We start from the raw sequence: 24,083 nt of genomic DNA on the forward strand, positions 1-24,083 counted from the left end.
CACAGGAAGGCAATGGTAAAACCACCTCTGAATACCGCTTACCATGAAAACCCTATTCATAGGGTCCCCATAAGTCGGGGTCGACTTGAAGGCAGTCCATTTCCATTTTTAGTAAAGGATGATCTGACATTCTTAGCACATCACTATTAAATAAAGGTTCAGCCTTGCAATATGATGATCCAGAATGGCCTAGCTTTGGGTATGTACAGAGGATCCTGTCCCTCATGTAATAAGCAGGGATATATTTGTCTGGAGTCTCAGAGGGTCTTAGACCCCTTATGTTTTTGGAAGCCAGGTCCAAGCATGGTCCCTATGTCTCCAGCATCCTATGAGGTAAAAGGGTAGTATGTTAGCCATGAAAGGGTAGTATGTTAGCCACTGAGAAGAGTCTTCTAACATGCTTCCTTCTCTTTTTCTGCTGATTGGAGCCAATCAGAGTGAAAGGAGGTGCAAAAGACTCTTCTCAGTAGCTAACACTCTCCCCTTTCATGCTGATTGGCTCCTAGGGACATCTGTTGTTGTGGGAGAAGGCATTGATTTCATTCTCAATCCAGCAGCATGGGGGGGAAAGGATGGGAGGGTCTTCGCTGTGACTATCATGAAGGGAACCTGCACTTTTGAATTTGCTGCTGCACTACTAGTAATAAGTATACACCACACAGCTTGGCATGGCATCTATATCAGCATGCAACTCTTGAGAAAGGTCAGATCTGAGCATTACTCCTTTTAGAAATTCGACTATGCTTTCCCACCAAAGAGATTGAGCCTGGATGTTGGTCCCCAGGCAGCAACTTAATGCTTTGTAAATGCATAGCAAACACTCTGGCAGAATTCCTCCTTGTCCTTTGAGGTTGGACATATCCCCCCCAGGCCTGGTAATTGACATTCTGTGCTTGGTTGGGGCGGCATGTAAAAGGAGCTCCAGGATCAATGCTCTGTAAGGCTGTATAGGAAATTGACCCGGAAGATTGGCAAGGAGGTAGAATGGCCTGTGACAATTGTTCCTTCATGTCTCACGTTCTGACTCTCTGATTCTGTGAATTTAGCAGCTAGGCCCTTTAGGAGATTGCAAGCTTTTGAGGCTTAATTGGCTATTTTCCCAAAAAGACTGTAAGCTTGTTAGCTTAATTAGCTGTTTTCTTAAAAGTAGCCACCTGTTCAGGACAACATCCTTGATGTTTGGGAGAAGTCCTTATCTGTTTAGGGTAGATAGTTAATGTTCTTGACTCATCTGCAGAAATATTCATAAACACTGATAAGGGTTGGGAACATGACCTTCAAGCCAGGTGCAGCTAATTAAGTCAGTTCAAACTAAGTGGAACCAGTTAAGTTGGTATAAACTTCAAAAAAGGTGCGTAACAAGCAATGACAAGACTGAGAACATGACTATCACAACAGATGTGATTAATGAAGTTGTTGTTGAAAATCAGCACATACCCTTTATTGTTGCCCAAGATTGCTGCCCTAGTGGGCTTTGACACAGACCTTGACTGTGGCGGTGCAGTGTACCTGTTGGCCACCAGCTGGGATCTCTTCATTGTTGCCTATTTGGAGTTCCCAACAAATGAAAGGAGAAGGTAAGATCATCTTTGCTCAATAGCTGCTTCTTTCCTGTTTGCCTGCTTTAATATAACAAGCTTCAAACTTTCTCTGCTTGTGGGTTTCTTGCCTCTGAGTCCTATGAACCTCTTGCCTCTGGCAAGACAATGACTTCACTAGTCTGTACCAATGCATTTTGCAGTTGTAGTGGTGGATTTTGCATTCAGTCATCCATTGCCCAGTCTCCTCCTGCAACTGGAAGGACATGCACTAATGAGAGGCCTTTAAAAATATGTAGAAATGATCGCTTGCAAAAGCCTTGCTGGTTCAGATTAAAGTTTAATCCTGTCCAGCATCCTGTTAATCCCCACCAATCTGATCCTTTGCCCTCATCCAGTCCCCACCTGCCTGCTGCCTTACTTCTATAAGAACCTAACAAGAGCCTGCTGGTTCAGGCCAGTGGCCCATCTAGACCAGCATCCTGTTCTTACAGTGGCCAACCAGATGCCCATCGAAAGCCTGCATGGAAGATCTGAATGCAACAGCACTCTCTCTGTTTGTGATTCACAGTTACTTGTATTTGGAGGTTTACTGTCTGTGTCCATGGAAGAAAACAACACAGCCATCATGTCTAGTAGCTGCTGACAGCCTTGTCTTTCATGAATTTGTCTAATCCTCTTTTAAAGCCATCCGGTTTGGTGGCCATCACTAACTCTTGTGGGCATTTGACTATGCACTGTGTGAAGAAGTGTTCTCTTTTGTCTGTTCTAAGAACACAAGAAAAGCCTGCTAGATCAGGCCAGTGGCCCATCTAGTCCAGCGTCCTGTTCTCCCAGTGGCCAATGAGATGCTTGTTCTGGGAAGCCCGCAAGCAGGATCTGAGTGCAAGAGTGCAGGAGCACTCTTTTAGCAACTGTGGAGCAACAGCAACTCCAACTGTGGAGGCAGAACATCGCCATAACAGCTCATTGCCATTGACAGGCTTATCCTCCATGAATTTGTCTTATCTTATACCTCTGATTGGCTCTGGCACCACCTGCTGCTAGCCTCCCTGACTTCTGCTTTGCCAGTCCCAGTGGTCAGCATGAGTGGGACCTGACAACAAAATGCTGCAGGCTGGACTGCTTCCTGTTCAGGATGCCAGCCACTCAATCCCATCCTCCACTCCACTAGTTTCCCATTACCCCCTCCAACAGTCACCCAGCATTTATAACAACTTATAGCAGCTGTCAGTTTTATTCCTTCTTCCAGTGTGTGTGTGCTTTTTGCCATGCTTTTTAAATAACACGGAACATGCCACATGGTGTTGCATTGCAGAGGGTGTCTGTGCAGTATTCCAATCAGCCAGCCCTTTTTCAATATACTCCATTCCACCCACCATCCCCATGGGTGGTATACCATTCCCTGCCTCCAACTCTCAGCCAGCATTTTGTACCCGCTGAGCATGCTCAGTCCACATTGAGCTGCTTTTGGAGTTGTGGTGTAGTGGTTAAGGTGCTGGACTATGACCTGGGAGACCAGGGTTCGAATCCCCACACAGCCATGAAGCTCACTGGGTGACCTTGGGCCATTCATTGTCTCTCAGCCTCAGAGAACGGCAATGGTAAGCCCTCTCTGAATACCGCTTACCATGAAAACCCTATTCATAGGGTCACTCATAAGTCGGGATCGACTTGAAGGCAGGCCATTTCCATTTCAGGAATTTTTTTAAAAAGAGTCTTTGGTGCTTCTGCAAACTTTTGGGTTCTTCCTGGCCTGCTGATACAGCCTTATTGTATGGATGCGTGGCGCTGATCTGATAGGAGCCACATTCAGCGAATGGACTATTTGTATAAGCAGGGTTTGTTTGTTTTTAAAGTGGATTTTCCAGCTGCACAGATTCTCCTTTAGGCAGCCAAGCAAGCAAGCAAACACAAAGTGTGATTTGCTGTTTGCTTACATAGTGCAAGCAAGGTTTGTTAGGCTGTTAACAGTGGCGTTTTCTCCATAGGAGTCAGAAGTTCTTATCGACTAAACAGCAATCTGTGGTTACTTTTACTCATTGAGCTGTTTGGGGAGTTCCTCTTCCTTAGGTTGTCCCCCCCCCCCAAAAAAACAGATTCTTTGTACTTCTGAAAAATCTGGAATCCTGTCCCCTATACCCCACCAGCTCTCGTGATCCCTCTTGTGGGTGGATGGTTCCTATTTGGCTACATAAGAGGCACACTCATAGACTGAAAAGTGGGAGCAGAAGGAAGGATGCACCCATTTGCTGTGACTGACATTGATACTCAGACCATGATGGCACTTATGGCTGAGTGCTGCTCCACAATGATATGCAAAGGTCTTAGTAGCCTTCCTGGAAAATTGCCTCCATGTTTGTCCATTTTTCAGTCCCACGAGTGAAGATGGCTCCTGACTAAATGCAGAGTACAAATGGCAGAGGGGAATGGATGGTATGGGGCTCAGTATGGGGTGGCTAGATATTGCCTTGTGACAGAAGATCTTGTACGTTTCTTAATGGAATGCTCCTTACGTCTAGATATGAGGACTCAATACTTTGAACCCTCAGTTGCAGGGGTCAGTAGTAGGGTTGCCAGGTTCATGGCCTGTGACTGATCCTGTATCTTTAGGAAAAGAGAAAGTCAGCCAAGTGCAGGTGTTCTTGCAACTCTGTAATGGGAAAAACCACAAGGTGGAATTCTCCCTTCCCCCTGCACAACTTTTAAAGATACAGAAGACCTCTTGGTTGCCAGGCACCATGTGACCTCTGAACTAGACAACAGGCCAAATATTCTGTCCTCCCACCTGTAAGTATTATCACAAGGTTGCAGTTGCAATTTATAAGTTAGAGGAAGGCTCCCAGTCTAAGCTGGCACTAAAGGTTTTTTTTAAAGTCATAAATCAAGTCCTGGTGGGAACAAAATTGTTTTCTGTTCTTTGCTGACCTCTAGCGGTCAAGTTTTTTTTAAAAAAAATAAAGAGATATTAAGCAAGATAAGTTGCTGGACTTGTCATAGTTGCACTCCCTCAAAAGGAGCTGGTATGCAGTTTGGGGATGCACTTGGAGGCCCAGGTAGCCTCAGTGGCTAGAAATGCTTTTGACCAGCTGCAACCAGCTATGGCTGTCCCTAAACTGGGAGAACATGGCCATGGTAGTTTCGGCATTGATGACTTCAAGGTTAGATTACTGCAATGTGTTCTATGTGGCGTTTCCCTCGTGGTTGATCCATAAGCTGCAATTAGTGCAGAATGCTGCAGCATGGCTGCTCACAGGAGTAGGACTCTGTTAGCATATTACACCTTTGCTCAGAGATCGGCACTCATTGCCAGTTTGCTACTGGGTGTTTCTCTTGGCATATAAAGCCCTTAACTTAGAATCAGCTTACTTGTGGGATCGCCTTACTACTGCCCACTCAACAGCTTCAATCTGCGGAGCTGGCATCATTACAGGTGCCACATAATACTCATTTTGCAGTAGTAAGAAATCTTTTAGCGTGGCAGCACCTACACTTCGGAACTCTCTGCCTGTTGACATCAAGCAGGTGCCTTCGCTGTACTCTTTCGGTGCCTGCTTAAAATATTTTTGTTTAGGCAAGCCTGCATAGGTTTTAATCTATTTATTGTTCATTTTAATTAGTTTTTTTTAAAAAAAAAAACCTATTTTTAACTGTCTGTTATTGGTAATTTTCATGTTTTCTTTCATTTTTTCCAAACTGCTTTGAAGTTTTATTACAATCAAGTAGTATATAAATCTTGACAAATAAAATAAAAATGAATAGTTGCTCCGGCAATCTTTCAAGAAAGAGACTGAAGGGTGGAACAAAGTTTACTGGGCAGCCGTTACAACTGCTGATCTCAAAATGGCTGCTGCCTTACATTTAAATTCCACTGCTGATGTTCCCCAAAGCTGCTTCCTTGCATGGTCTGATCATGCAACACAATGGATCATATGCAGTGGCATAGTTGTCTAGGGTCTCAGGATATAGGGTTGCCAGGTTCTTGGCCTGAGACTGATCCTGTATCTTTAGGAGAAGAGAAAGTCAGCCAACTGCAGGTGTTCTTGCAATTCTGTAATGGGAAAAACCACAAGGAGGAATTCTCCCTTCCCCCTGCAAAAATGTTAAAGATACAGAAATTTCTTGATTGCCAGGCCTGGCCTCCAAGAGGTCTTCTGCGTCTTTCAAAGTTGTGCAGGGAGAAGGGAGAATTCTACCTTGTAGTTTTTCCCATTACAGAGTTGCAAGAACACCTTCACTTGGCTGACCTTCTCTTCTCCTAAAGATACAGGATCAGTCTCAGGCCATGGACCTGGCAACCCGACTCAGGAACGGGTTCAGAGGAGGGCAGTGAGAATGATTAGGGGATGGGAAACAAAGCCCTATTAGGAGAGACTGAAAGAACTGGGCATGCTTAGCCTGGAGAAGAGAAGACTGAGGGGAGATATGATAGCACTCTTCAAGTACTTGAAATGTTGCCACCCAGAGAAGGGCTGGGATCTCTTCTCAAGAGTCCCAGAGTGCATGACATGGAATAATGGGATCAAGTTACAGGTAACCAGATTTCAGCTCAACATCAGGAAAAACTTCCTGTTAGAGCAGTATGGCAATGGAACCAATGACCTAGGGAGGTGGTGGGCTCTCTAACACTGGAGGCCTTCAAAAGGCAGCTGGACAGCCACCTGTCGAGGAGGCTTTAATTTGGATTCCTGCTTTGAGCAGGAAATTGACCTTATAGGGCCAACTCTGTGATTCTATGATTTTATGTATTTTATGTATACTTTCCTCCAATCCATGCATTGGTTGGAGAACTAGTTCCCAAAATTTGGAGAAGTACAGATTTTTTGTGTGAATTTCAGTTCAAGTATTGGTTCAAAAATGGCAAATTAGGTTGTTTCTCATTAAAATACAGACAAAATCCAATTTCTCCTTGTAAGCTGGGCTGGCAGAGGCTGATGCAAGTTGCAGTCCAACAGGTATGGAGGGCACTAATTGGGCAAGACTGGACTACGGTCTGAAGGTTCTACACTGAGAAGTGGTCATCTGAAGGTCAGTAATTCATCATATGGAGACATGCGCACAGATCCAGAAGCTCCTGGCAGATGCACGTTACCATGGCAAACATTTGTTCACAGTCCTGCATTTGACAAGAATTATACAGGTGCATGCCTGAATGGCTGGAGCACAGTTTATAGGGGACTAATTGGCAGCCAGGCTGGTGGTTGCTTAATCCATCCAAAAACAACCAGCTCTAATCCATTTCCCTCCATCCAGATCTATTTCTGATCTTTGAGGTCAGCTGTACTGTTCAGCAGTACAGCAAAAGAACAGAGACCAAACTTCCATTAAGAGGTCTCTAGCAGCCTGCTGGTTAGTGAAAAAGAAACTCCCTCTGGCTTGGCTCAGGTCTTTCAGCTCTCTTGCTGAAACGTTCACAAGACTTTAGCCAGCCAGTAGTCTTGGTGTAAGCAATGGAGGATGATCCGTTGGGGCAAGCAGGGCACTGCTTCACCAACCTCAGTCTTCTCCCAGCCAGCCTGCACCAAACTGCCTTCTTACTCATCAGTCCAGGGGTCGGCCTGGCTATCAGCTAGAGATGGGCAAGAATTTCAATTCAGTTCACAGTGGAAGCCAAATCGATCAAATCCGTACTTTCTGAAATAACATGAGAACCGAAACATTGAAATTCACCCTTATCTGAATTTTGCAATGCAGTTCGCCAACCAACCAAATGGTGTTTACAAAAATACATATATTAGGGGAAAGTGTGTGTAAAAATGAGTGAAGATAACATGCCAAACTGCATTATATGATGAAGAATTGGTTGCAGAAATGTGCACGAGTCAAAACCTCCTCCAGAAATGGGTTTAGTAGGAGAAATGTGCACTAGAAAGCTTGAGGATTTTCATGAGGATTTTTTTAAAAAAAATCGCAAATTGCTGCAGAAATGTGGAGAACTGAATTTGACATTGGTAAAATGAGAAATGGAGATAACCGAAACAGACAGATCTTTCCATCCCTACTGTCAGCTTTCCACCTCCTCCTTACTCTCAGTGTTACTCTTGAAGAACTCAGCAGGGATGAGAAGGTTGGAGGCGAAATCAGAATCGGTTGTCTCTGCCTGTTATTGGATCTGGCTCCGCCTGTTTTTGGGCTCCCTACATTCCACCCCACCCATCCCAATGGGCACCAGCCACCACTGGGAATAAGGCAGCTTCCTTTCAAGTCTGGGAAATAGGTATTCAGTGCCCAGCCAGCTCAGGTCCCAAGTTCACCCCTCAGTATCACAGAGACACCCAGTTGCCTCTGAAAAAAAGGGTCCAAACCCTGATCCTAAATAGTTGCATACGGTGGAACTGCCCATCTTGCTTTGTTGTGGCTCTGGAAAAACTGAAGAGAAGGTCAGCATAACGTCTGCCTCTACAAGTCTGATGGGGCTTAGTAGGACTAAAACTGGCAAAAAGATTAAGGTAAATACATGTTCTTTCATTGGAAACACAGTTATGCAGCACAATACAACTGCCCGCAAAGAGCTTAATGCATAAGTAATTTGTTTAAATCATCAACAATGCAGTCAATAGTCTTTCCAACTCCAAAGAGAGAAATAGGTAATTCTTGCTTGCAAACTTTGTAGTTAGGTACTCCAAGTACAGCAGCACACTGCTAGATGCTTCAGAGTTGCTCCTCTGCAAATAGCTTTAGCCCACAAAAAAACAGAAACAGGACATGGCAAGCTTAGAAATGAATTGTGGACTGAAGGACATAGCTATTATACAAGGTGATAAGAGCCCAAAATTATAATTCAACTTCCTAGCAGAAAAGGGGGGCTCTTTTCAGATCAGACTGACTCCCTTCATATCTTCTAATTGTTCACTGAGTGACACTCCGCTGCAGCCCTAAACTGTTGGTGGGTTACATCAACTAGTGATGGACAAATCTGTCAATTTTAGTTTCTCACAGTTTCTCATTTTTCTAGTATTAAATTCAGTTCTTCAAAATTTCCAGCAGCAATTTGTGAACTGTTATTTTTTAAAAAAATGTTCATGAAAATTCATCAACATTTTGGTGCAATTTTCTCTTAATAAACACATTTTGTATGCAATTTTGGCTGATACACCATTTTTGCAACTAATTTCCCAATTTGTGTATGTTATGTTCAACAATATGTGCATTTTTATGCACACTTTCCCATAATTATATGCATTTTTGTATATAAAGTTTGGTAGCAGAACTGCACCACAAATTTCAGAGGAATGCAAATTTTGAATGATAGCTGTGTTTTGGTTTACATCTTGATCCGAGAAAGGCAAATTAGGTAGCTTCTCATTAAAATGCAAAGAAAATCAAATTTCTCCTCCATCTGTAACATCAATGCATCAGAGTTTTTAGAGCACCCTGACAGCTTAAAAAGTGCCATACCTAAAAATCAGTGATATGGAACTTCCTTCAAATTACAAGTCCTATGTAGTTTTTGCAAATCATAACAGACTTCACAACTTTGCTTCTCCAATCCCAAGCAACAAACTAGGCCACCTCTTGTATTGTCAAAAATTATGTTGTCTGCTGAGTATGTGAAATCCAGCAATTCTCCCTTTAAATGTCCTATATGGACCCGAAACTACTTGTAAGGAGAGGCATGTTAATTCTGTGTAGAGGCATGAGTCATCTTAGAACAGGCTGTGAGATCTCTCACAGGAGGTCAAATATTCCTTCCCGATTAGGTCATTAGGCATGAGCCTAGCAGGAGGTGAATCATCTCTAAAGCATCCTTAGAAGTAGACAGGAAATGGTAAACAGCACCTGATGCCTTATCAGAATGTTATGTGTACACAGAGTGACACCATGAGACTGTGTAGTAAACGACTAGAGAGTATTCTTTGAGGTGGCAGTGCCATCTATTGGCCACTTGCAATACTAGAAATGACTGTCATTTATTTGCCTATAAAGGAGAGAGGGAGCAGACACAAAGACAGCAGACAATCAACCATCACACATCAATGGTAAAGACTCTGTGGAGAGCTAAGAAGGGCTGATGTAATGTAGGGGAGGGGGCTCCCTCATAGCTGAGACTGGTAAAGAATTTTCTAGAATGGAGGATCTTATCTGTAAGAATATAAGAAGAGCCTGCTGGATCAGGCCTGTGACCATCTAGTCCAGCATATTGTTCTCACAGTAGCCAACCAGATATCCATGGAAAGCCTGCAAGCAGGACCTGAGCACAACAACATTATCCCCTCCTGCAGTTTCCAGTAGCTGGTGTTCAGAAGCACACTACCACTGACCATGGAGGCAGAGCAAGCCATCATGGCTAGTAGTCTTTGATAGCTTTATCCTCCATGAATCCTCTTTTAAAGCTGTCCAAGTTGACAGCCATCACAGCCTCCTCTGGGAGTAAGTTCCATAGCTTAACTACACACTGCATGAAGAAATACTTTCTTTTATCTGTTCTGAATCTTCCAGCATTCAGCTGCATTGGATGTCCTCAAGTTCTAGTGTTATGCAAGAGGGAGAAAACCTTCTCTCTATCCACTCTGTCCATGCCATGCATAATTTTATAAACTTCTATCATGTCACCTCTTACTCACCTTTTCCCTAAACTAAAAAGCCTCAATGATCCAACCTTTCTTCATGGGGAGTAATTCTATCCCCTTGATCACCTTGGGTTGCCCTTTCTTGAACCTTTTCCAACTCTACAAGATCCTTACTGAAGTGAGGCAACCTGAACTGTATGCAGTATTCCAAATATGTATGCTTTAAGTTGGATTCTATACTTTAACCTGTATTGAGCAGGGGGTTGGACTCAATTACCCTTCCATTTTTACTGTTCTATGATTCTTCGATTCTTTGATTTTATGAAATGCAGCCACACCATAGATTTGTATAATGGCATTATTATTTTCGTAGAACAGCCTTTTCCCCAGTATACCTTTTGCCTGGGTTGGGACCTGCAGGAGTGCTCTGAATGCAAGTTGGATGTGACCTAAGTCCCCTCACCTCAGCTGCTTCCCTGACACCTCCCCCCAACATGCCCCTTTTTCAGAGCTTACACTGGCTCCACTTGCGCCAGTCTTTGCTGAACCAGTTGGGTCCTGGCTCGGCTGGGCTGGCCCGGCTGAACTTCAGCTGAGGGATCTCAGCTGGAGATCTGAAGTATCTAACTATATCCTCTACTATGAAGAAAGATGTAAAAAAAAATTCATCTAGTTTCTTTGCAATCTCCTTATCCTGCTTTTGTACACCTTTGACTCTCTTATCATCCAAGGATCCAATTGCCTCCCAAGGCAACCACGAGCTTTGAATTTATTTAAAGATTTTTTGTGTTTGTTTTTCATGTTCTTAGCAATGCGCTCCTCAAATTCTTTTTTGGCATCCCTATTGTCTTCTTCCATTTCTTTTGCCAGAGTTTATGTTCCTTTATACTTTCTTCATTTGGACAAGACTTCCATTTTTTTGAAGGAAGCCTACTTTCCTCTAATAGCTTCTTTGATTCTGCTCATTAACCATACTGGCATCCCCTTGGCCCTGGTGGTACCTTGGTGCTATATACTCCAGTTGATTTTTTAATATTGTGTTGTTAAACAACTCCCAAGTGTTTTGGGGTGATTTCACCCTCTTGACTCTGTTTTTCAACTTTCTTTTTCTCATTTCCCCCATTTTGGGGAAGTTTCCTCTTTTGAAGTCAATTTTTTTAAAAAATGCAAATTGCTGCAGAAATGTGGAGAACTAAATTAATAGAATAGAATCATAGAGTTGGAAGGGGCCTCTAAGGCCATCGAGTCCAACCCCCTGCTTAATGCAGGAATCCAAATCAAAGCATTCCCGACAGATGGCTGTCCAGCTGCCTCTTGAAGGCCTCCAGTGTCAGAGAGCCCACTACACCTCTAGGTCATTGGTTCCATGGTCGTATGGCTCTAACAGTTAGGAAGTTTTTCCTGATGTCCAGTCAAAATCTGGCTTCCTGCAACTTGAGCCCATTATTCGTATCCTGCACTCTGGGACGATCGAGAAGAGATCCTGGCCCTCTTCTGTGGGACAACTTTTCATGTACTTGAAGAGTGCTATCATATCTCCCCTCAGTCTTCTCTTCTCCAGGCTAAGCATGCCCAGTTCTTTCAGTCTCTCCTCATAGAGACTTGTTTCCAGTCCCCTGATCATCCTTGTTGCCCTCCTCTGAACCTGTTCTAGATCCGGAAGTGAAGTATCCCACTGAAGATGAACTGCACAATCTAGAAGGTTCAGATAGATTGGAAAATGTTGTGGAAGTGGTTGGTGAACAAGATCTTGTGCCTGAACAACTGAAGATTGTGTGGTTACCTGACAAGCAGCCTAAATGCCCGATATGCCAAGATGTTTTTGCAACAATATCAGCTTTATCAATACATCTGATTGGAGCACATGGCAAGGAGAAAATCTTGTATGGATGTACAAAGTGTAAAAGGACCAACAAACAGGAATATTCGATATTGACACACTTCCCAAAATGTAAGGGTAAGACAGATTTAGGGCTCATCCAGACGACTGCAAAATGTGTGACACACCCGCTATGTGTGTTCATTATTTTTCGGTCTTCCAAATGACGTCTCTTGCTGTTACACATTTTCGCGGGTTAAATCCACTCCTTGCAATACTGGCAAAAATACGATTTGCTGTTTAAAATCAGGAGTCATCTGCTGTGCCTTCAGGAGGTACAATGCAATACCGGGGACTTTACTGCTGATGGGTGGTTCTTGGGTGTTTCCTCTTACCCCTTCTCCTCATTCCAGCCAATCACGTATCTGCATTTTTGCACGTGTGCAAGAATAAGCCCGGGAAAATTGAACCAATCATCGCAATGGTGAGGTGTTGGGGGGGGGTCTGCAACTACTGCGCAGATGCATTTCATTTTTTGCCAGCCTGCAAACTGGGCGGCCGCTCTGAGTGAGATCTGCAATGCACAGCAAGCGAGAAAGGGGCTGCTGGTCGGTTTCACGCCTGCCTCTGGAAAGCTTTGTCAATTTCATTCTACTGGCTGGGGTTTTTGTTTCAAATCATTTCACCGCAGGAAGGAAAGGGAGAAGAAAGGGTGTGTGACACGTTTCTTGCTTTTTTGGAGAAATAAGTGCAATTGCCAGTGTGTGTATCTCCTTAGAGACTGGAGAACCATGGAGAATGAAATTGACAAAGCTTTCCTGAGGCAGGTGTGAAACCGACCAGCAGCCCCTTTCTTGTTTGTATTTGCAATATTACGCTTAAACAAATGTATGCTTTTCTACCTTTATGGATATTTAAGGAGATACACACATTGGCAATTGCACTTATTTCTCCAAAAAAGCAAGAAACGTGTCACCCCTCCTTCTCCCTTTCCTTCCCGTGGTGAAATGATTTGAAGCAAAACCCCCAGCCAGTAGAATGAAATTGACAAAGCTTTCTGGAGGCAGGCTGAAACCAACCACCCGCCTCCTTCTCCCTTTCCTTCTGTGGTGAGAACTCCTTTACAGCCGTATTGTACTTCATTGCACAGGGGGAAAGGAACATATGTCATTTTTTTGCTGACCAATTGGTTGATAGGGGGAGATTTTAGAGGCAGAGCTTGGAAAAAGCGAAAAGAATGCAGGGGTCTTACCGCTGCGTGTGCGGGTGCAAAAAAGAATTGGGAAAGAGCGAACTAAAAGGCAAAGTGAGGACTATCAGATGACAAACCGAATATGGAAACTGTGGATTATCCCGCTCCGTTTGGATAAGCCCTTAGTGGTTAGAAATGGGAAATTTAAATGTGAGGAATGTGTGGCAAGATTTGCTAGTAAAGTTGGATTGTTCCAAACCTAAAAGACATGCCCACCCGAAGGTAAGGAATAAAGAAAGCATAGAAGGGTTAAATAAGAGCAAATGGAAGAAAGGGGAGGATGAGCAATCTAGAGATGGATTTTGGATGAGGGAAGACAAAGAGCAATTAAGGAGGCTAATGGAGAAGTATAGCGAGGAAAGGTTTATAAATAAGACAATTGAGAAAGAACTTGTAACTAAAACAGCTAAGCAGATTGCTGAGAAAAGAAGGTTGTTTAGGGAGAAAGAAAGTGGAGAGGTAAGGGTAGTTGAGGGTGAGGCATTAAATGGTGTTGGGGTAGAAGGTGTGGTGCGAAAGGAAGATGTTAATAGGACAGTAATTTGCATCTGTCCCTTTAAATCTGCTGGTTTTAGTTCAGCTTGATGTACAAGTGCTGTCGAAGGCTCTTGAAAAATATTTTTACTGGTAGCATTCTTTTTCTTCTGTGTAGTCTTCTTATTTTGTTTCTTGGTAATCAGAGAACTTTGAGGTAAGTCTCCCAAGGCTTTACTTTCACTTCTTGTCAAGACCATATTGTTATTGTAGAAATTATCTTTAAGTTATCTGAGGAATTTAATAGGACTTTGTTTGCTACAGTCAAAATTTAATTAGTAAAAAGACGGGGAGCTTCCACGCTTCCTCGCTTCTTCACTTCCTCGTATCTTGGCTCCGCTCAAACATAAATACAGTGAAGATAAAAAATATTAAGAGCAAGGAAGTTTACTATAGGGTCCTCTATAAAGTCTCTTATCAATGTTGATAGCTAACAAAATAGCTGTTGAGTTGGTAAAAATAATAAAAAGGAAGAAACAGAGAACAGGAACAGGAACGGAATCCAAACACTCTTACCCTGTTGCCATCTTTCCTCTCCAGCCCTATACCTGTACTACAATGGACACAAAGCTCAGGCTGTGGTCCGTTTTTCTTCCCAAACCGTAGTAAATAAGATACTTACAGCTAGATCAACTTTAGTCACTTTTGGCATTAATATTTCAAGATTTTTTGAAAACAAAGGACCTCCCCTACCCCTTTTTCCAAATATATCCAAATTTATCCCCTCAACTATCCACATCTAATGTTAGAACTTTACATAGACTCCACAATCCAAACGCTGTTGCATCAGCTTCATATGAACCCTGAATGACTGTGACATCCAAAAGAGAAGATCTCCCTTCTACCAAGGACCTATATCCCTCGCCGCATGGGAAACATAAACCTTTTATTTACGAAGAGCTCTCATTACTTGATACATTCGGCGCTTTACCACAATCATCTCAAAAGGAGATAATTACCAGATTAGATTTCTTAAAAAAGTGCCTTACCGAGTTAAGGCTCCAGAATGTAAAATCAACCCATTCGGAAATGTCAAAGCTAATAACAACTCCGAAATCACTGGTAAAGCCATTAAAACCAACTCAATATAGATCGACGGATGGTTCATTGGGAATTCATTATGACAGAGATATATCAAATCAGTTTGCCCCAACTGGATTAAACAAGAGGGGTGTAGCGGAGAATCTTTCCCCTCCTTTAAATTACTTTGTTAATAATTTGGAAAACTCTCCCCGATACGAACTTGCTAGACACGCGAAAATCGATTCCCCGGGGAAGTGGGAAAGCATGCGCACTTTGGAGGTAAATGAAATAGGGACACCAACCCCCCTCTAGTATCCAGAGAGGTGGAACCTCCACATAACAGCCAGCCAGTTGCGCTTTGGCCCCATAAGCGGTTTGGCCCTACAAATGGCAGTATAGCTCATCCATCTCTGTTCAACAAGATTACGGCCCTGTGACAGATCCCCATTTTATCATGGAATGTTAATGGATGGGCAAATAAGAAAGATGACTTAGATTTTCTTGATTTCTTGAGCAAATATAAAATTATTTGCTTACAAGAAACTTGGATCACCTCTGCTGAAGATCAACTCCTTCCTAACTATCAATCTTTCTTAACGCCAGCCGTAAAACCCTTTGGAAAAGGTCGCCCAAAAGGAGGCCTAGCAAGCTTAATATCAAGTATGTACTCATCCAAAGTAGATATTCTTCCAACCCCTCTATCCCATACAATATTGGCCCTCAGGATTAGGGATATAATGGATGAGAACCTGATTTGCATCAATGTCTATATCCCTCCAACAGATGCTCTAGTTTCAGAGGACAACAATGTGTGGGGCAAACTGAATGAAACCCTTAATCAGTTCGAAGATTTATATCCAAATGATTCCCTCCTCTTAAGTGGGGACTTTAACGTTAGAATTGGGAATCCACGGCAGATCAGTATCAATGCATCGAACTGGGCTCCAGAGGGTCAAAATACCATCCAATTTAGATCTCTTCAAGACTGCAAGACAAACAAACAGGGCCCGTACTTATTAGAATTAGTGTTAAAACACCCCTTAGTAATATTAAATGGTTCCCCAGTAGATTCCTCCCATGGCTCCGCTACTTATAGATCTGCACTGGGGACAAGTTTAATTGATTACATGATCACATCTCAAACATTGCTGTCAGCTATTGCCAATTTCAAAGTCGTATATAGACCCGAGAGCGACCATTTCCCTCTTCATTTAAACCTAATGCATTTTAATTCTGTTAAGTTTCCATCATCCCACATGGAATCCCCTAGTCCATTGAGAAGGATTCTCTGGTCTGAGGATAGGAAGAATCAGATAGCATCCCAACTTAGCTCTAACCCATATCAAATGATACATCAGGGAATATTAGATGGATCACTCGATCCAATTCTGGCATTTCATGACATACTCTTTGCTAAAACCCTTCCTGTCTCGAAAATCGCTAGTAACAAATAGATCATATTCACGCACAACATGGTATGATCAGGAATGTAGGTTGGTTAAAAGAAAACTTAAACAACACCTACGGCTAGCACACAAAAACCCAAGTGACCAAGCCTATGTAAATCTTTTCAAAACTACTAAAGTTAGGTACAAAAATTTGCTGAGACAGAAAAAACTAGATTTCGCTATCCATCGATGGCAGAGATTAGCTGAAGCGATCTTGGCAAAACAAGAGCGTACTTTTTGGCAGCTAGTTAACTTAGGAATGGGAACATCTAGCCACAATATAATACAGCACATTACATCTTCTGACTGGTATAGTCACTTTGAGAGACTATACTCTTCTCTCTTAGCCCCTCAAATTACATCTCCGGATTCAACTATCTTGTCCTTACCACAGTGGCCCCCTGTAGCCATCGAAGAAATTTCAGCCTTAATAAATTCGCTAAAAAATGGGAAATCTCCAGGCAATGATTTTCTGCCTCCGGAAATGTTTAAACATTTTCCTGAATGGTGGGCACCTATTTTAGCTGTTATGTTTACTAGAATCAACGAGTCTGGAATAATCCCGGAAGGTTGGAGACGGAGTATTATAGTCCCAATTTATTAAAAAAATGACCCGGCGGATCCTTCCAACTATCGCCCTATCAGTCTATTGAATGTGGTAACCAAATTGTATGGCAAATATCTCCTGCAAAAGCTTGAGCAGTGGGCTGACCTAAATCATCTAATACCGCCAGAACAGATTGGGTTTAGGAGAGGGTCTTCTCCAATCGATCACTGCCAAACTTTGAACTTCTTGGCAAACCAGTCCATAACAGGCCCCACCAGACATCTTTATGCGGCATTTGTAGACCTAGCCACAGCTTTTGACTCTGTAGATAGGCATAGGCTGTGGACAAAATTATACAACATGAAAATAGATTGCCGACTTCTTTATTTAATCAAAGCACTATATACAGATACTGTAGCTCAAGTGAGAGTAAACCGACAAGGGAATTTGATGCCCCCAATTGTAGTTGAAAGGGGTGTCAAGCAGGGGTGCCCTCTCACCCCTTTATTGTTTAATCTTTATTTAACTAATATAATTGCTCACTTATCGGATTCCCAATATTTTCCTCCCTCCATCGGTCACAGGAAGATCTCTGCATTATTTTATGCAGACGATATGGTTCTCCTCTCTTTAATACCTATCGGTCTGAGAAAACAGATGAGAAGACTACACACTCTATGTAAGCATGAGAGGCTTAATATAAACTATCAGAAGACAAAAGTTTTAGTCTTCGGGAAAAGACCTGTGAACCACAGATGGTCGATGGGAAACCACCAACTAGAGCAGTGTCACATTTTTAAATATTTGGGGGTGATTTTTTCAGACACCCTCTGCTGGAAACCTCACTGGTTATTGATAAAGCAATTAGCAACAAGAACAGTGGGTGCCATTTTAAAAATTTTCCGCACTAGCGGTGGATATCTAATTCTTCCGGCCCTTAAAATCTTCGAGGCCAAAGTAGTTTCCCAGATCCTGTACGGTGCACCGATATGGGGATGGGATGATAAAGCACTTATGGCCCTTGAGACAATTCAAACTAATTTCTTGAGGTGCTTTTTGTCACAGCTCCAAGGAACACCCGCGGCAATGCTCCGTGCGGAGACAGGTTTACCACCACTAGGTGCCCGTATACATTTAACGCTGCTAAAATTTATCAGATCTTCTATGTTACAGGAAGGTAGGGAATTACTAAATCTATGCCTAAATCACCCATACGCACAAATCATTTGGGGTATTAAAATTGAAGCCATATTACATAGATACCACATAACGATACATGAATTTAATTCAATAGATTCACAGAAAAGTCTTAGAGCAAAGATGTTTCAACACTCTGAATATTTAGATCATTTGTCCCTTCTCAATTGCCGAACTGCTCCTTGGTACTGGCGATTCAAGCAGGACCACACATGTTCCTCTTATCTTTTCCAGACATTACCAGTACCCCTTAGGCATGCATTTACGGCAATCCGTTGTTTTACTCTCCCCAGCTCAGAAAGGGAGGGAAGAATATCAAACATTCCTAAGGACCAAAGAAAATGCATTTGTGGCTTTAATGGGGCAGAGGATCTCCCACATATAATTTTAAATTGTCCAATATATCAAATTCCTAGAGCAAAATTGTTATGGAAGTGGTTAGATATCGGCGGGACGAGCACGGAAGTAGACAAAATATTCCTTTTACTCTCCGACTTAAATCCAGAGATTACTCATAACGTATCTCTTTTTGCACTAGCAGTCCAAAAATTAAGAGCCAAATTTGTCTCAGAATCACAAACAAGATAGCTGCTTATAATTAATTCTCATTGGATTGTTACCACGTGAGAGCTCATTAGATCTGGTACAATTTAATGTCTCTGTTTAAATTCTATATGATTTATATATTCATATATTTTAATACTGTTTTAAATTGCTAATATATTTTAAATGTTTGGTATTGTATCTTGTGTTGGCCTATGGCCCTACAATAAACTTGATGATTTTTTTTTAATAGGACAGTAGTTAGGGTGTTGGAAGGTAGGTATAAAGGTAAGATGAAAGATCTGTTGGACAGGGAGGAAATTATGGATGGTAATATTAAAAAAAACATTAAATTTGTGGTTGGAAAATAGGGGTCTGATTAGATTAAAATTAATCAGGTATCCAAAATTGTGATGGCAGGTTTAGGTAGTGAGGTAAATTCATTGGCGATCACTTGTGGCCGAGTAAGATTGTCTTTCAAGGTAAGTTTTTTAACAGTGGGTCCGTAAGTGACTGTGGAGGCCAATTCTGGATCCACACAGCCTCCCACAGTGAGGACATAGGTTTCCAGATGGAAGATGGTCACAATGAGGATTTGCTTGAAGTGCTTAGCTTGTTTGTCCCTTTCGCCCTGTACTCGTGCTTCTTCAAAGTCCATAGCACCTTTGCTAATGGCCGACCTCCAATTGGAATTGGGACGCTCATGGGCCAAGGCTTCCCAGTTCTTGATGCTTATGTTACTTTTTTTAGATTAGCTTTGAGAACATCTTTAAACCTCTTTTGCTGTCCACTGATATTCCGTTTTCCATCCTTAAGTTGGGAGTAAAGTAGCTGCTTTGGAAGACGATGATCAGGCATTCGAACAACATGGCCGGTCCAGCAAAGTTGATGTTGGAAGATCATTGTTTCAACACTGGTTGGAAGGTAGGTATAAAGCTAAGATAAAAGATCTGTTGGACAGGGAGGAAATTATGGATGGTAATATTAAAGAGGCATTAAATTTGTGGTTGGGAAATAGGGGTCTGATTAGATTAAAAATTAATCAGGTATCCAAAACTGTGATGGCAGGTTAGGTAGTGAGGTAAATAAGAGGGTGGTGAACAGGATCAAAGATAAAAGGATGAATAAAAAGAGAAAAGGAGAGAAATGAAAAGGAAAAAGTAAAGAGTGGATGAAATGCAGAGCCAAACAGAGGTTTACCTATAAGCAGATGCAAGATAAATATTATGCCAAACAGTCAGAATTGGTATCATGTGTCCTTGACCAATGCCATACAGTGAAATGCAACTTATCACTTGAGGACGTCTTTAAATCATATAAAGATAAATGGGAAGCTGAAAGCGGATTTTTGTCTCTTGGAAACTTTGTTCCTAGTGGTGGGACTGATAATACGCTATTTGAAGATTTGATTAGCGAAGTTGAAATATTGTTCCACAGGAAAGCAATGAACAAGAAAACAGCACCTTGTCCTGATGGTATTGGTGTGGAGGACTTAATAAGATATGATAAAAAGAGAACGATTCTTAAAGAATTGTTCAGCTTATGGCTGGTGACTGGTATTATACCAGAAACCGTCAAGGAGAGTAGGTCGACATTGATTCCCAAATCAATGAACGCGAACAACCTTAAAGATGTTGGGAACTGGAGACCTTTAACAATATCATCAGTTGTCTTAAGGATCTTTTTTAAGATCCTGACACTGAGAGCACAAAAGGCATGTCCAATTAATCAAAGGCAGCATGGCTTTATTGCCGCAGCAGGCTGTCCGGAGAACTTGTGGCTTATGAAGAGCCTAATTAAGAATGCTTCCCCTCTAGGATGCCCACCTTAACGTTGTGAGGAGGGTTGAGAATGTTGAAGAAGTGGAGAGCAATGCCATCAGGAGTCTAGACCAAGAGGCTAGACTCCTAGGAGGGGCACCCAAGGCAGAATGGTCAAAGCTGAAACACCAGACTAAGATGTATCCAGACTCAGAGGAAGGCAATGGTAAACCACCTCTGAATATCTCTTACCACAAAAACCCTATGAACAGAGTATCCAAAATGCAACACCAGATAGTGCTGGAAGATGAGACCCCCAGGTCAGAAGGCACTCACCAAGCTACTGGGGAAGAACAAAGGACAAGTACGAGTAGCGCTGTGACTAATGACGCAGCTGGGTCAAAGCCGAAAGGAAGCCCAGAGGCTGATGCTCACAGATGCGAAAGGAGAGTCCAGAGTTGTACGACGCACACAATAGGAACATGGAATGTGAGAAGCATGAACCAGGGAAAGTTAGAAATTGTCAGGCAAGAAATGGAGCATATCAACATTACAATACTTGGTGTGAGCGAACTAAAATGGACGGGAATGGGACATTTTCAATCAGGCAACTACAAAATAGTTTATGCAGGAAATGAGAAATTAAGAAGAAATGGGGTTGCTTTAATAGTGAGAAGTGATGTAGCAAGAGCAATTAGGAGCTACAACGCAAGGTCTGAGCGAGTGATATCAATGAGATTAAATGGGAAACCTATTAACATAACCATCATCCAAGTCTATGCTCCAACGGCAAACGCAGAAGAAGAGGAATTGGAGAGATTTTACGCAGAAGTACAGGAAGAAATGGATCACACACCAAAACAAGATGTTGTCATGGCCCCGTCAGAGGACTCATCAGACGAGGATGACTCGGGAGTAACAGCAGCAGACCCAGAAGCAGCAGACCCAGAAGGAGAAATGGAGGGAACTCCTGAGAACCCAGCTCCTTCTCCCCCTCAGCTGCAGAGCACCCCAGACACAGCTGAAGCCCTTCAGCCAGACACAGCCAGTGAACAGGATACTCCCCCCTCACCTGCAGAACGTAGACAACAGAAGGTCAGGCAGAAGAGGGGCAGGCCTGTCCACTTAAGGCCAAAACACTGATGGCTCACACCTGCTGACAAACCTGCTCCTTAAAAGTCAAACCTTGGCTTCAGCTTGTTGCTGACTACAACGTCAGGCATGACCACTGTGTGTCTTCCTATCCCCTGAACCTTGACTTGGACTGATCTCTCGGCAAACTAGACCCGGACCTTCACTGACATCTCTTCTGGATTTCTGGCTTGGCACGTAAGCTTTGAACGGCCTCTGCCCTTATCTTTCTTCCTCCTTGCTAGCCTGGCAGATTTATAGCCAAGCTGCCGGCTGAGGACTTACGGCCTGGCAATTACCAAGGACTCTCCAGCCCTGCCTGCACCCCCACTGACACTGCTGTCTCAGTGAAGAGCTGACAGATGTGCTGATAATCATGGGGGATTGGAATGCAAAAGTAGGGATCAGAGAAGAACTATAACAACTGTGTTGTAAACAGGAGCATTAAGCTGTCACTGATTTGATGTGACTTTAAATATAGATGGACGGGCCATCGGGGCCTTACTCAAGCCCCTCTAACTTGAAAAAGAAGGTGGCAGTCTATCTACCTTGCAGGGTTGTTGCTGGTTTACTCAGCCCTGGTAAGGGAGGCACGGGTTGTGCCTGGCCAGGATCAATTGCCCTGGGTTTAGGAATTGAGTCCTGGTGAGAACTGGCAGCAATTTTTGACACAGTTCTGTCCCCCATGCTATTTAACATATACTTGAAGCCACTGGGAGAGGTCGTCTGGAGCTATGGAGTCCAGGGCCACCAGTATGCTGATGACACCCAACTCCAGTTCTCCTTTCCACCTAAACCCAAGGAAGCTATATAGGTGTCTGTCATCAGTAATGGATTGGATGAGGTCAAACAAATTGATGCTTGAGCCAGACAAGACAGAGGTGCTCCTGGCTAGTTGGAAGGCAGAAGAGGGAATAGGGATTCAGCCTGTTCTGCATTCCCTCTGAAAACACAGGTTTGCAGTTTGGGTGTACTCCTGGATTCAGCCCTGAGCATGGATATTCAAGTTTTGGCAGTGGTCAGGAGTGCATTTGCACTGTTAAAACAGTGCTCCAACGGTGCCCATTCCTGGAGGTGTCTGATCTGACCAAGGTGACGCATGCTTAATCACATCCCATTTGGATTACTGTAACATGCTCTATATGACTTTGGCTTTGGAGAATGTTCAGAAACTTCAGTTGGTCCAAAGAGCCACAGCTGGGGCTGCCGTGGAAGCATTCATTTTATTTATTTTATTATTTGATTTATATCCCGCCCTTCCTCCCAGCAGGAGCCCATCTGAACTGCACCTCAGATGCGCAAAATGAGAACCTGAGAGAAACCAAAATGGACAGATTCACCATCCCAAAGCAGGAGTGTAATGGCTGAACCATTTTCATGCTCACAGAGGCTGTACCCATTGAAATTGGAGATGCTATGAGTGGTTAAAAGCTCAGCTTGCCTTCCATGAAAGGAAAAAATAAAGAACAGAGATACGTGGTAAACTGAGCTAAAGAAAATGTTGGGCTTTATTCTCTTTCAAGAAGTCTTTCATTCTGAGGATGACTCATCTGGTTAAATAAATAAATAAAACAGCTTTTCCCCCTTCATTTTTATACTTAATGAAGCGAACCAGAAAAAGTTCAGACTCTACATTCAATACCGGTCCAATGCTGCCATCTAATGGAGTCACAAACCATTCAAAAGCAGCCATGCCATAGATATGCCTTCATTGGGCAAATGAAGCATCATGAAGTTGTGATCAAGCTTTTGAGTTCAACTGATCTCTTCTCCAGTCTGAACATCTTAAAAAAAAAAAAGGGAGGGATTATGTGGGCATAATGGAAAATATGTTTGTTGGTCTATTAAATGTCTTAAGCTACTGATGCTTCTGGATTTTTTCCCTTACTGGACCAGCATACCTACATAGAATTGTCATCTATTTTGGAGAATACCAAATCACAGTGTAATGTGTGAAATTAAAATAACCCAAGTATAGAGGATTCTGGGTATCTGAAAATATGCTTTCTGCAATGCAAAAACTCCAGGGTGTGGGAAAGCAACTAAGAGAACAGTTAGGTAAACAAAAATGTCTTTGTAGTTTCTTGAAAGTCCTTAAAGTATCTAGTTTATGACGGTATAACCAGACTGAAAGTGTTACATCCATATTTAGCAAGAACTCCCTAACAACATGACCCTTTACTCCATAACAACTTGTCCTAGCAATTTATAGATAATCAGAATGCTTTGAACTAAAAAATGTTCTGTGTATTGCGCATGCTTGAAATGTTAAGAGTTTCATCTCCTGAAGTCTTTGTTCCTTGAAAACTATAAAGGCCTGCGCCATTTTGTAGAAAGGTGGAGTCAATCGCAGTTTTTCTGCTTGGCTCTCCAGTGCTGTATGCTTTGAATAAACTTGGAATCTGCTTCAGTTCAAAATTGCCTCCGAGTGAATCCCTCCACAAATCGGACTTAGTCCCAGGGAACTGTGTATAGCAGTCTTCTTCAACCCTCCAGATGTTTTTGGGTTACAATGGCATCAGCTCCAGCTGCCAATCATCGATGATCATAGTTGATGGGACAATAAAGTCTGGAGGGTACCACATTGGGGAAGGCTGTTGTATATTTATTTATTTATTCATTACATTTATATCCGACCTTTCCTCCAAGAAGCTCAAGGTAGCACATATGGTTCTCCTCCTCCGTTTTATCCTCAACAACAACCTTGTGAGATAGGTTAGGCTGAGAGGCTGTGACTGGTCCAAGGTCACCCAGCAAGCTTCATGGACAAGTGGGGATTTG

At 42.7% G+C, this 24,083-nt stretch overlaps 1 long non-coding RNA gene across 2 annotated transcripts; it reads left to right on the plus strand.

Moving 5' to 3' along the window:
* Positions 1 to 1,228: 1,228 nt before the first annotated feature.
* On the plus strand, positions 1,229 to 23,676 carry LOC133374294 (uncharacterized). 2 transcript variants are annotated; one of them, XR_009759859.1, is made up of 3 exons: positions 1,229 to 1,577; positions 19,228 to 19,335; positions 22,570 to 23,676. It is a non-coding gene; the product is annotated as an uncharacterized LOC133374294 (long non-coding RNA). The 2 variants fall into 2 exon arrangements; XR_009759858.1 differs by having other exon boundaries at positions 22,573 to 23,676.
* Positions 23,677 to 24,083: the final 407 nt, after the last annotated feature.

This window comes from Rhineura floridana, chromosome 21 (assembly GCF_030035675.1).
Source record: "Rhineura floridana isolate rRhiFlo1 chromosome 21, rRhiFlo1.hap2, whole genome shotgun sequence".
NCBI classification, from domain to species: Eukaryota; Metazoa; Chordata; class Lepidosauria; order Squamata; family Rhineuridae; genus Rhineura; species Rhineura floridana.